This window comes from Pezoporus flaviventris, unplaced genomic scaffold, assembly GCF_033815535.1.
Source record: "Pezoporus flaviventris isolate CSIRO_AGI_PZ_B2104156 unplaced genomic scaffold, CSIRO_AGI_Pfla_v1 ptg000006l, whole genome shotgun sequence".
Lineage (NCBI taxonomy): Eukaryota > Metazoa > Chordata > Aves > Psittaciformes > Psittacidae > Pezoporus > Pezoporus flaviventris.
The window spans coordinates 13,398,834-13,411,924 of record NW_026892554.1 but is presented as its reverse complement, the minus strand read 5'-3'; the positions used below and the strand labels follow the sequence as shown (position 1 = coordinate 13,411,924).

At 40.0% G+C, this 13,091-nt stretch overlaps 1 long non-coding RNA gene across 1 annotated transcript in view; it reads left to right on the top strand.

Moving 5' to 3' along the window:
• The window catches only part of LOC133265691 (uncharacterized), a 41,622-nt gene extending 29,344 nt beyond the window's left edge, over positions 1-12,278 (top strand). Inside the window, exons 2-3 of the long non-coding RNA XR_009742082.1 lie at positions 6,920-7,000; positions 11,735-12,278. This is a non-coding gene — a long non-coding RNA (uncharacterized LOC133265691). The remainder of the gene's footprint in view (positions 1-6,919; positions 7,001-11,734) is intronic.
• Positions 12,279-13,091: the final 813 nt, after the last annotated feature.

The following is a 13,091-nucleotide window of genomic DNA, read 5'->3' as shown; positions in this document are numbered from 1 at the left end:
ATCCAGGGTTCAATATGGATGTAGTGTTGGGTGAAATAGGTATTTTCCAGTAAAGCAGAACTGTTAAAAGTTGGTGACATAAATTTAGGCAAAATGATGAGGAAAAAAGTGAGCTTCTGACCAGTTACCACAATCTGCAACTGCCTCATCTGCCCAGGCCCATTGGTTAGTATCAAACATTAAATCCCCAAAAGTCTCTGTTAGCTTGATCCTGGTTTGTCAGAAGAGCAGAAGGATTGGACCTGGCCATGCTCCCACACCAAGCCATGGCTCCAGGTGGATGGCTCTGAATGGATTCATGTGGCAGAGGAAAGGCCAAAACATGCCAGTCCTGTCTATGTGTGGTTTCTGTAAGGTATTTTATATTTATGATAAAATTGGGGCCTGAAGGTTGAAGGAAGGAGATGAACACAGAAAGAAATCTGCTTTCTTTTCCCATTCTGCAACCTGAAGATAAATATTTTACTGCAACCTAAAGACAGTCATAAAATTACTTGCTCTGTTTCTTCATCTGAAAAGTAGGAAGCAGAGGAGTTGTGTGTGATATTGAGAGAAAGTATAAATGTAAGCCTTAGCCCTCAAACTGTTCTTGTATGTTGAAAGAGATTTTTCAGGGCCTAAAAAGTATGTGCTGCAAAATGCATTTATCAGAAATAAGCCAATTTACTTAAAACTTTGAATTTTCAGGGAAAAGAAAGAAAAGAACATTAAATTATCTCAGGCATATGAGCCTTTTGTTTACTTATTGCTGAGGCCCTGTACCAATTAGAATATGTAAATGAAGCAGGACAAAACATGTGGCTGTAGTGAGCTGTGGCAAACCTCTCACTCCCAACAAACTTTGGATCATGTTCACATTCCCAGTGGACTGGAATAACATTAAGGGAAATTCACATACTTCAAAAAGATTCCTCATTTGCAATTTATGAGAGGGAAATGCATCAAAGGGATAAAAGCCAGCAAATGGTCAGAACTTAAAAGTGAGGGGTACCCAGGCTTCAGAAAACTTAGTTAACTGGTGATGCCATTCAATAAATAAAATAATTTACCTCAAGAAATCCATAGCTAGACCGTCTCCATTCAGATGAATATTCTAAGGCAGTACCCTGTGCTGAAAACTCTTTCCAGTGTTTTTCACTAGCAACGTGCGGGAGTCATAGGTCTGTGGAGTGGCCGAGTATGGATCGGGTGCTGGCCTCTGGATCAGCTGAGGAGCAACTTCAGGCAAGGCAGAGGCTCAGTAATCCTCAATTGCTACATTGACTCCTGGGTTTGTTTCCACTTTCTTGACTTGGAAACCAAAGCCAGTGGAGTGAAAGGGTATGCCAAAGGAATGATAGGCCCCTGATTTCCATTCCGAGGTGTCCACTGAGGTCTGACACCATTCAAAACTCTTTCACTGTTTTTTTGCAATGGAAGTAGATGCTATCTTTGTTGTTCTTGCTGTACATCATGGAGTTTGGCTGTTATAATCCTTGGCTCAACCTACTGTTTCTCCTTCTGCTATAATTTAAAGCTGTAATTGTGGTTGATGAGTTCAAGTTTATATTGACTTCATATTTCAGTCAGGGATTTTTTTTCATTTTGTGTGAATATTGACCAATATTTTATAGTGGAAAAAAGGGAAAAGACTCTTAAAGGGGGTAACAGCACTAACATCCAATGGTCTCTTGTACCTTTTGATGCAGGGGTCTAGAGTTCAGGTCATGTCTGATTTGCTCTCTCTAGAAAAGTGTCTAATGGCAGTTAGTTAGGTCACAAACTCTCTGAGACAGGACTGTTGTTTTGACCTGAGTTTTAATGAAGCAGTAACTGTGGGGTCTGTGCCTCTGAGGTGACACAGCAGTGGTCCTGCATGGTATCACCATTCCTGGTAGTCTGCAGCTGCAGACTGTCCAGCCTGCCTTATGCTCCACTAGCACCTCATGGAGAATATCGCATCAGCCATCTATGATATTCGCTTTCTAATCTTATTTTCCTGCTTCTCAATGTACCTACTAGATATTCTCAGAATATGCCCAGAGGAAGAACACTTTTTCTCCTTTTAAGACTGTATTTGATAAGACAAATAATAGATTTAGCTCAACTACTGTCTCCTCTGATGTGTTTTGGTCAGAATATGAAGGAAAAAAATTATCCTCTAAAGGTCTTATCCACACTTATTTAATAGCCACTTGGTAATTACTTCTAGCACTGGTTTTGCCAGTCTTTGTTAGCCTTTTCTGTCCCCGTTATTAGTGTTGAGATCAGTGCTACTGGCTGGTTTTTGTTTCTTCTAAATAAAATCCTTGTGCAGAAATGTCATCTAAGTCTCTCAGTGATGTTCACAGCCAGTGCTGGGATTGCATTAGGACTCTGGGAACTGATTGTCCGGCTTACCTGTTTCCGCATATTAGATGAAGACTGCTACAATCCAGTTCATTCAAATCAACATTAATTCCCTCAGCATGAGAAGATGCTCTAGGTTTTTCAAGGTTTTCATCTATGTCATTTTAGGGACTCTGCCCTTAAAATTCATGGCAGATACTTCAGAGGTTATGTCCTTTTCGCGACTCTCTTCAGGGACTTTCACAGATGTCTTCAGGTTGTTCAAGCAACATTTTTACCTCTTACTCTCCAAGCAGAAGAGAATTGCCATTAGCCTTTTATACTAGGCTTAATTGGCAATTACCAGCAGGTAAACAGCCTCATAACAGTGCATTGCTCCAAGCTTATTACACTGTGCAAGGGAGTCCTGTGCAGAGAAATCTCTGCAGAAAGAGAGCTAAAGGGCATTGAAGCACCTCCCCATTTCTTCCAGTATCTCCTTGTAGGTTTGAAAGTTCTTCATATGTTTAGCTGGAGTATCACCGGTTGTTCCTGTCAAAAAACTCCTAATGTTATTCAGCAGTAAAGCAAAAAGTATTTGAAAGAATTGTCTTTCACAAAATAAAACAAATGTGTTTTGAAAATTGTATCAACACAAGCAAACATAATTTTCCAGGTAATATTTGAAAAATAAGGAATTGCATGTGCAAATCAAAGTAGTAAAAGGATCACATGTTTTGTTCTGGTTCTTTAATCCCATTTCTCCATGTTTTAAGCAGAGCAGGTCCACAAGCACAGTCCAGTGGGGGAAGTTCAGTATATTAAATGCACCAGCAGTTTTCTCTTGCAAATTGATTATTTAAATTGAGCCACTTCCAAGTAATGGACAATACCAGTGCTTACAAATATGAGTTTGTGCAAGATTTGCATTCTAGTTCATTGCTCTTTCTCTCTATGCTACCAGAGACATCCAACTTCATTTCTTCATGCTTATCTCAGCACTTACATCTTAAATTAAAACTTACTGGAGGTTCATAAATTACTGTAAGGAATTATACTTTTTCTTTTTTTACTGCTTTTCTTTCTTTTCTGCATATTTTTTCTCTCAAGCCCCAAGCCAAACTGCCACGTACATGTGGCTGGATGCAAGAATTTTTTTGTTGATGAAACCAATGCAGACACTGGGAAGGTTAAACAAAAAATTGCTTTGACATTTTGGCTCAGTTATGACATCTGCAGTACAGGACTGGAAAGGAGGGAGTAGTGACAACTCCTCCTCCAGGAACTACTCCCAAAGTGGGAGAGGTCATTTTAAGAGGAGATGAAGGAATCTCTGGGAATGGGAATTCATCCAAAGATTCTTGGAAGGATACCCAGGCTCTAGTGCTTTTGCTGCTCCGGTTTTTGGATAACTCACAAGCCAAATTAAGTTGTTCTTATGTTTCTTGCAGTATCTACTGCTGTCAACAGCACCACCACAAACAGCAAGTAATTCTCTTGGTTTAATTAACAGAAGACACTCCTGATTGCTCAAGCTGAACAGAGCTCTGTACATTTAAACCTGTGTGTTGCTCTTTCACCATGGAGTTTGGGTTAGATTTTGGGTTAGGAGTTTGAATGTGAATCTCCTTCACTAGAAACAGTAGAGCATTCCTGTTTGATGTAAGCAGAGTTTCCCCATATTCTTCAGGGTCAGCCCACATTTAGTCAGATCTGTTCTGCAGATCTAACTAAATTTCACTGGCAGATCTTGTCTCAGATCTTCCATCAAGCTTCATTCCATCGAAGGTACTTGGCAACTTGGCCATATCTCATAAGCTTTTGCTTTTGCAGTCAGACTTGCCAGTGCAGCTTTAAACTAAATGGGGCTGTAAATCAAAATGTCCTCATCTACAATTCTTCCCTGAGCATCTGATTACAATCATGCTGCATGCTATTTGTACAGGGATGTTTAAAACTGCCTATAAAACAACAGCTAATTGCTGATCTGCTTAATTAAAGAGAGCCTTTTGTTGTCACATATACAAAGATAAATGAAATAATCAGCTTTGGACTAATGAGAGATAATTAGATTATGCAGTCTGATAAATAAAGACAAAAATACCACAGATTGCCACTGTACTCTGGCCAGTTGAGATCACAACATGGTTTGGAGGTGTATTTCCCTCCCCTTTCTACTTTAGCTATAGTGGTTTGGATTTTTTCCATCCCACTGTTAACACAGTGATCAGAGCTTCCAGGCATTAATGACTGTTGTTACGTACTATAATTTAGGATTGGCTGTTTAGCAGCAATGTGGTTTGCATGGGCACGGTTTAATTTACTCAGAATTTAAGCTCCTGTTTAAAAAACATTACTAGATCTGACTGTTCACTCATGACTTTCCAACCTGAACTGGTGCAGGACACTGACAGTCATCTTCAGGGAGGGAGGTAAAATCAAATGGCCATGTTTGTTCTTCTTGTTACCCTACTTAGACTGATAAAGTTTTGTCCAGAAGGTCTAAAATGCATATGCCCAGTGGGTGCTAATACTGAAGTCTGGCAATAGCAGTTTACCTGTCTCTAGTAGAAGTTGCTAATTTGGTGGAATCATACATATTTCTCGAGACTGGTGTCCAGAGCTTTTCTTTTTTGTTTCATTCTTCAGATCCATTTCTGTTACACTGCAGTACTTGTTAATGTTGGTAGATCCTAAGGTTTCTTGAACAAATTGGCAAAATAATGGGTTCATTTGCCTTTAATTACCATTTTCCATACCACGGTTTTATAGCGGCTCTGCTTTTCACACACAGCATACGTGTTAATCTCAGCAAAACCTTTGTTCCAATAGGAGTATCAATAGATGACAACTTCCCCAAACCAAGCATAAGTCATTTCTCCTGAGCTTGGTGCTTCCCTGGCAAGTCGCTATTTACAGCTGGATTCTTTGTTTTCTGTATGGAATTGGGTTTTGGTGTCAGGAGCCAACACACATTAAAAACAATGGTTGTTTCCTAAGTGACAGGGATATGAACTTCTTGGAGCCCTCAGCCACATCCCATAATTGTCAGCATGTAAAGACAGTCGCTTGTCAGCATTTTTGTCTTATTTACATGGTCACAACAAAATATCATTTTGACAATATGTCTTCCTACGTTTATGGCTAAACATAACCTAAAGAGGGTCCTAAATCTGTAATCACAGCCTTAAGCTGCTCCTCTGATAAATGAACAGTATTCTAGTGATCTTAATAATTTTTACCGTATTTGCTCGTTAGATTAATCAAGTATATGATTAAACAGCTGCCACTTTCTTCTGTCTCAGTGCTCACTGTCCCACTGTCACAGCCTTTACTGAGCCTGTGTGCTAGGGACATTCATGGGGCTTCATGCACCCCCCAAGGCATCTGATCGTGGTAAGCCTCCCTGCGCAGGGAAAGGCATGCATCATCCTGCAGGGAGAGCTAGGCATTTGTCCCATTTACATGATGGCCTGAATAAAGTTACTTAGGAAATGGAGAGCTGTAATCATTTTTCAGTATCTTTTCTGATCCTGAATCATCTCTGTAAGAACAATTTAAAACCATACACATATATATTATATATATAATTTTAGAGGGCTTGGTTCACTCTGACCTGTAAGTTCAAACACTCCCAACGGAACCCTCCCAGAATCCATGCCAGGCTGAGACCTTTTCTTGTGTTCTTAATAGCTTTAGTCCTATAGTGCACTTCTGAGGCAAAGTTAAACACTAATGAATGAGATGCTGTACTTGCTTCCCACTGTTGCCACATGGCACTGCTGAACTGGAAATCTCTATTTCACCTCCATGAGATCTCTCCCCTGCTAGAAAACACACATGCTTTCTGCTGCCATTAGTGGTAAAGCGTTTCAGTGCTCTGCAGGCCTCAACACATCTTAAGAACAAAAAAGGTCCATTCCTTCCTTCTTTCTTGCTATTCATAAGCTTAGACACTCTGCCTCACTCTTCTCTCTGTGAGGACAGAAAGCTTCAGTCAAGGGGGCAGCTGGATATTCACCCCTCTCTTTAGGATGTTTACAAGACTATAAATGCTGCTCTGGGTCCTGTGGCTGCCTTTGGTTTTCAATAAAAAAAAGAAAAAAAAAGATGTGGAAAGTCTGGAGATAGTCCAGAGAAGGGTCACAAAGATGATCAAAGGACTGGGAAGCCTGCCCTATGAGAAAAGGCTGAGAGAGCTGGGTTTGTTCAGCCTTGAGAAAAGAAAGCTCAGGGAAGACCTTGTCACCATGTTCCAGTATTTAAAGGATAGCTACAAAGAAGATGAAGACTTTTTTTTATGGAGTTGCGTGGAAAAGAGGAGGAATAATGGGCACAACTTACTCCTGGGGAGATTCTGATTGGAAAATTTTTCACAATGAGAACAACTGGCCCCTGGAATAAAACCCCCAGTATTGGACACCTTTAAGATTCTGCTGAACAGGATGCTGGGACATCTTGTCTAGACCGTACTTTTGTCAAGAAAGGCTGGACCAGATGATCGTTGAAGTCCCTTCCAACCTGGTGTTGTGTGATTTTATAGTACTATTCTTGTAGGGACCAGAAGACATTTCAGAATACATTCTGACTGTGTGACATTAATTGTTTCTAGGCTGTTTCCTATTGCCTTGCTCAAGTCTGAGAAACCAAGCAGAGGTGTGATGCCATGTGCAGCTCTAAGAGTGAAAAGACAGTACGTACTCATATATCCACTGTATGTGTCAGGATACTTACATGCTTCTTCAATGTCTAGTATTAAGGTCACCTTCGCAAGGATATACTGTCACAGTGGCACCTATTTTCAACCTATTTTTCAAGCCTCCTAAACCTATATTAGACCAGTTAATTATTTTAATGCCTCCACATTCAGAGTTAGGACATTGCATGGTATTAATGCCCATTTAATTAAAGACAACCAGCCAAATCTTCCATTTAAGCTTCGTAAGTTTTGCCTATTAACAACATCGTATTTTGTCTCTCCTTACATGGATCATGACACAGATGCAAATAAAAAGGTGGAGAAGTGCATTTAATTAAATAGCAGGTACAGGTCAAGTGTCTACCTCATATGTCACTGTACAGCAGAGATGACTGCAGGAAAGTCTCAGGAAAACCAGCTACTCAGTAATCCAGCTCTGCTGGAGAGCTCTGAGGTCTGTCTCCCTTGAAGGAACCATCCACAGAGCCTCTTACCCTGCCTTATACCTTTATCCACATAATGCCATGTTTATTTACTCAGAGAAAGGAAGCAGCAGAACCATCCAAAAGGGCTGATGTTGCTCATCAGGAGAAAATGAAGCCAAACTGGACCTTTTGTTACTGGGCAACAGCCTTTTTTCATGGATTTTCAGGAAGATCTATATACAACACATATCCTCCCTCATTAAAGGCAGCTCGAACACTTAGCAAAGGTCAACTCCTACCTGGGGCAGAGCTGTGAGGAGACAAGAGGTTAAGGCTGGTAAAATTCCCATGATATCTTATATGGAAGTGAAGAGATATCATATGAGAAAAAATCAGAAGAAATATCATGTCCACCTATTTAAGAGGAATGAGCTTTTAACTCTTGGAACTTCTGTGGTAAATATTTGTCAGTTGATATCTGCTATCTTCTCAAGAACAATTCTCTAGCAGTTAGTTTCCCAGAAGCCTTTTCCTATTCTCTTTATGTACTGAAAAGCTGCTGTGGGAATCTGGCTAGTTCTCATCCATACTATCTGGAGGCCTCAGGACTCTCTACTGACAGGTGCTGCCCAAAACAGAGCAAAAGATGACTCCTGCATCAATAGTTTGTGAACAAATTACCATTGCACAGATTTTTCGTCATGGATTATGGTAAAGGGTTGTATTATATGTGCTTTTCTTCAGAAATGGGAGCCAAACTAGAATCCATTTGAATTGCAGATTTAAAATAATATTGCAGAAAGCAGGTGCTCCTTTCCATCTTTATTTAGATCAAAATTTGGGATGAGCAATTTCATATTTGTAGGGGGCAAAAATGTGAGGAGAGCTCCATCAAAACCAGCTTTTGCTCTTGCTTGGGAAAGGTGATGGTTTTTTTAATCACTAATTCCTCAGGGGGTTTGCTGATGTTTCTGGTCACTGCAGAATGAGTCCTCTGCAGAACTGAGGGAAACTGAAGGTGTTTGATGCTAGTAGAGTGACCAGCACTTTGCACTGCCAGGTTCCAGCTTTTCTCCCTTGGGGCTCTGCAGGGCATGTCAGAAAAGGGATGGCGTAGCCAGCAGGGATGTCCACCACCAAAGTGAGAGGGAGCACTGCTATAGCATGGTTGTTAATGGACAGTTAACGGGACCAGCCTGTGTAGCTTGAGAACTTGATCTTAAAACCCAGGAAGAGCCAAAAGCCCCAGTTAAAATCAAAACTTGGTGCCCATGTTTCCTTCTTGATTTTCTGTTTTTCCTTTTCCCTGATTTAGCTGTATAATTGGACTCTTCATGCAGCAGTCCAGAGATAATGTGGCAATTTGCCAGCTTGAACTCACAAGTGCTGAGCTTATTCATTACTAGGAAATAGTAGTTCTCTGTGGGGAAATGTCTCCAAACATAATTAGCCAACAAAAAAAAAGAAATCCTTATGAAATATGTGTGCCCTGCTAATCTACGGAAAATAGTTTCTTTGTACATTTTCTGACACATTTATATTGATGAATATGAAGTATGAGGCAGGAGAAATAGGGAGGTGACACCATTTCTCGCAATAGGCTTTTGGGCAGACCCAGTCGGGAGTGGATGAGGAGGGACTGGGCCTCTGCAGGAGTTTGTGTGTCTTTTCAAACATTCCCATCCCCAGTTCATCTTTTCCCACACACGAGTGAAGCCAGTTATGTTGCAATGTTGACTTCATTTTGGACACACTCATCCCAGGACAATGAGAAGGTGTACTGGTTAGAGGTGGGAAGTCTTTTTTTTACCTTCCTGCAGGCTTCTAACTTTAGTCTAACCTAGTCTTGAGGACACAACAGCTACATGGAATCAGCAAAAGAATTAGTCCTTGACCTCTTCCCATAGCAACACCAGAAAGTCTTGACACAACGGGGGATCCAAAGCGTGGGGAAGAGCCACAGAGTAGGCATTTGATGCAGGCGTGAAGAATTAGACCAGGGCTGTTGGTGTAAAGGCAAAGAATATTTATAATGAGCTAAAGTGAACTTGTAAATGTGGTTGTGTTTGAGATGTAAAAAACTAAGATGAATACACTTTTCATTATCTTAAAAGCACATTACTAAATGTTTACAGTGGTATTGTAATTTAGACCTGTCCACAAATTCTCACACAGGACTAGTGTCATATTACTCGCCTTCTCACCAAAGCCTTCCTAGAAGCAGCTGAATCCTGGCGGAAAGCAAAATCCATTTGAGTTAACATGGAAACCTCAGGGGGACTTTAAAATGATTCTTGAATAACTTTAAAATCTAATTGTATTTACACTCCCAACTGCTATAAGCCCTTTTTCAAATTCATTGGCAAACAAGTGAAAAACATCTGAGTTGTATGATTTATCACACGAGGTTTCACCAAGGCTAGCACAGCTGAAATGAACTGCATATTCTCAAAAGCTAACAGGCAGATCCTGCCCCTTTCAAGCATGCTGGAGGTTTTGACAGTGACTTTTTGGAAGGGGAAGTCTTATTTGTTTAAAAAAAGTAGTGCACTCTAAAGAACATTTAATGTCATGACTTCTAACATTTGCTGCTGGGGACATTTTGTGGGATACTGATGAGAAAGCAGGATATAAATTATTAGACTCACAATTTCAATATTGATAATTCTTTGCATTCTCATTGCACTTTTCAACCTAGAAACTCAGTGCACCGCTATGCATAGAAATGTATGTGATGGCAAGCTAACAGGGCAGTCATGTAAGATAGTGTTTGTTCATCAGAGGGCAGCTACTATTTAGCAAGGTGAAGCCACAGCTCACATCCCTTGGAGGGGAATGATCCAGTGAGAGGCAGCATCCTGCTACGCTTCTTCGTCATAGAAGGGTAAAGCACTCTCAACTCTCAGTGCCTCCTCAGTGGTGGGGCTGTCTTCAATCCTCCAGTTCTTGGTAGTTCTCAATTTTCAGGTGTCTAATGAGGACTCTTGATTCTTAGTAACCAGGAAATAGTCTCTGGTGACAGAGAATCCTGGCAGTTCATATAATAAGAGATTGCCCCTTCTGTTTTGGTCCCAAAGCGCTGCATTCAGGATCTGTTTTTTTTTTTTTAGCACTTAGTTACAGGATTTTGCTCTTAATTTGGGGGTGTACAACTGTAGATAGGAATGTAGACATAGGGAAGTTTCGATCTGATCTGGAGTATCAATTGCGTGTGTACAGAGACCCATAAATAGCCTGGTCATTCAAAGATTCTGCAACACACATCAATTCCATGTTGTAAGCACTGCATCCAACGCAGTATTTATGGCACCGTATGCTCTCTATTTTTCAGTAAAATAATTTCTGGCACAATTCTAATATACATCGTGGTCTGTCTTGCAGCACTGGATTGTGCTGCTGTAGCTTTAAGGGGTAAATAAATCTGTATACATTAATCAGACCAGATGAAACTTGCAATTAGGAGATCTTAAAAAGCTTAATTGTTACATTAGGCACATGCAAAACTCGCAGTTAACTGTGTTGTTACAGTGTTAGGGATGTACTGATATCACAAAAAGAAAAAGCTAATAATAAAAGTAAAGATTTCAATGCAAAAGGTAATTCAGCTAGATAGTGTATTCTCCCTTTTTCATAGGGCACAGGTAGAACTAAGCTGCAGCATATGTTGTACTGCTCTTTAGTCAAAGATACAGGAGCATTGCACACACTGGTATGGCTGCAGTAACTGGGATCCTCACAGGTTTTCACTTCTCACATTTGATGGTTTATTGTGCAATTGTATTAACACTGCATTGGACTGGTGTTACAGGCATTTAGTTCTCTTGTTTATTTTAAAGTCTGAGTGAAAAAGAAACTGGTGGTATTGAGTTTTAAGCACTTAGCACTACCATCTGCTTTCCCAAAAATTTGCTTTGGCAAATGCATACAATATACATCACGTAACTTAGCCACCAAAGACCACTGACTAGTCACAACATTAAGTATAAATGCCTGCAGACATTTCATGGGATCAAACTCTTAACATTAAAGAGGAATCAAATAACATTCACAACTTATTTGGTTGAATGTGGGCACTGAAACACTGTTTGGATGGAGATTCTTTTCATTTTGTAGAATGATGTCTCTTGGTAACAGACAAGAAACCACTTTATAAAGAGTAAAATCTTAGCAGCTAAGCAACGGTAATGTAAAACCTTGTGAAGTTGTTGGGGGGAGAAAGACTTACTATAGATGTGCAATCAATGTTAAATACGAAAATAATATTTTGACTGTAGGAACCCTCTAAATATGCCCTATTCTTCAGAGCCCAGATAGTGACCCAAAAAAGAAGACAGAAATCTAGGCTTATTTCATAAACAAAACCAGAGATGCTGATGCAGTGGTCCAAAAAAAAATCTGGGTGTTTATTGACTTTTATTTGCTGTATCCTGTAAACCAAAATCCACATTAAAAATGTCAAAATGACAGATTTCAAAATATTTTGATGGCAGTATTGTCTTCTCGGGACATATTTCAGCCACTTCTTGGTTTACTTTGAATCACATAATAGTCATAAAAAGAACATGTTTTCCTTGCCCACCAAAAAACGTACCACTACAGGAGGGCAGCCCATGGGGCCACCTGGAATCAAGGAGTAGGATTTTTTGTTGCTTTATGTACTGGTTTACTCTTTTATAGGAACAAAGCACTATTTGATCCCTGCTTTTTTTCCACTAAATCTCATTTGCTCAGAAGTTTAACCCCATCCATGTGTTCAGCAGAGGCTTTTACAGCACTAATAAAAGCATTTTTCTACAAAGGGTCAAAAACCATTGCTCTTAATACATTTGTGGATCTGCTTTTGAACATCATCCATTAGTCGTAGCAGGTATATTACAGCGGAAACTAAAAAATACTTCTTTTAGTGTCAGAATTAATTAATAAATAATTTGAGCATATGTTAGAAAACAGTCTTTGTCAGTAATGTTACAAGTGACCTGAGAACTATCGTCTTCATACATCTTACTTTAGCCATCTACCTGCAGAGGGTAGAGCTACCATGTTCTCACCGCTTAGCATGTGGGAATTCAGTGGTCTTCTCTTCCAATATGTTATGTCTGCAGATTAGAAGAGACACAGACTCATCCCTGGCCAGGAAGCTGCTGGCTCCATTCTCATTATGGCAGATTGATCAGTTTATACTGATTACAGGAAATGGCTGTTAACTGGGCAAATAAATAACACATCTGTGAGCAGGGATTATCTTAAAATTTATTATTTCTCTCTCAAAAAACGATCATATAGAAAATCAGAGGAGAGACAACAGTGTTTCATTCAATCACAGAAGGATATTCTTCATTTTCAATAACAGCAGATGTTCATTTCCCGTTTTACACAGATGGAAAAGTAAGCATCATTTTCTGTCCCTTCAAAGTTTCCCTCACAGACATGCTGTATCCCAGCTGATATTAATAGCTATTAGCATGTAGTGCCCCTGAGTAATTTTTATGTCATTTCAAGGAGTGGTAACTTGATACTGGAAACACTGAAGAGTTGCACATTCCTTGGGTTGCACGCTGACAAAATGACCTGTACCATTCACATACCTGACAGACCAGTTAGTACTCTCTGAGTGGGCTGGTTTGATTTGGGGAACACTTGCCACACCGTGCAGTGTGGTA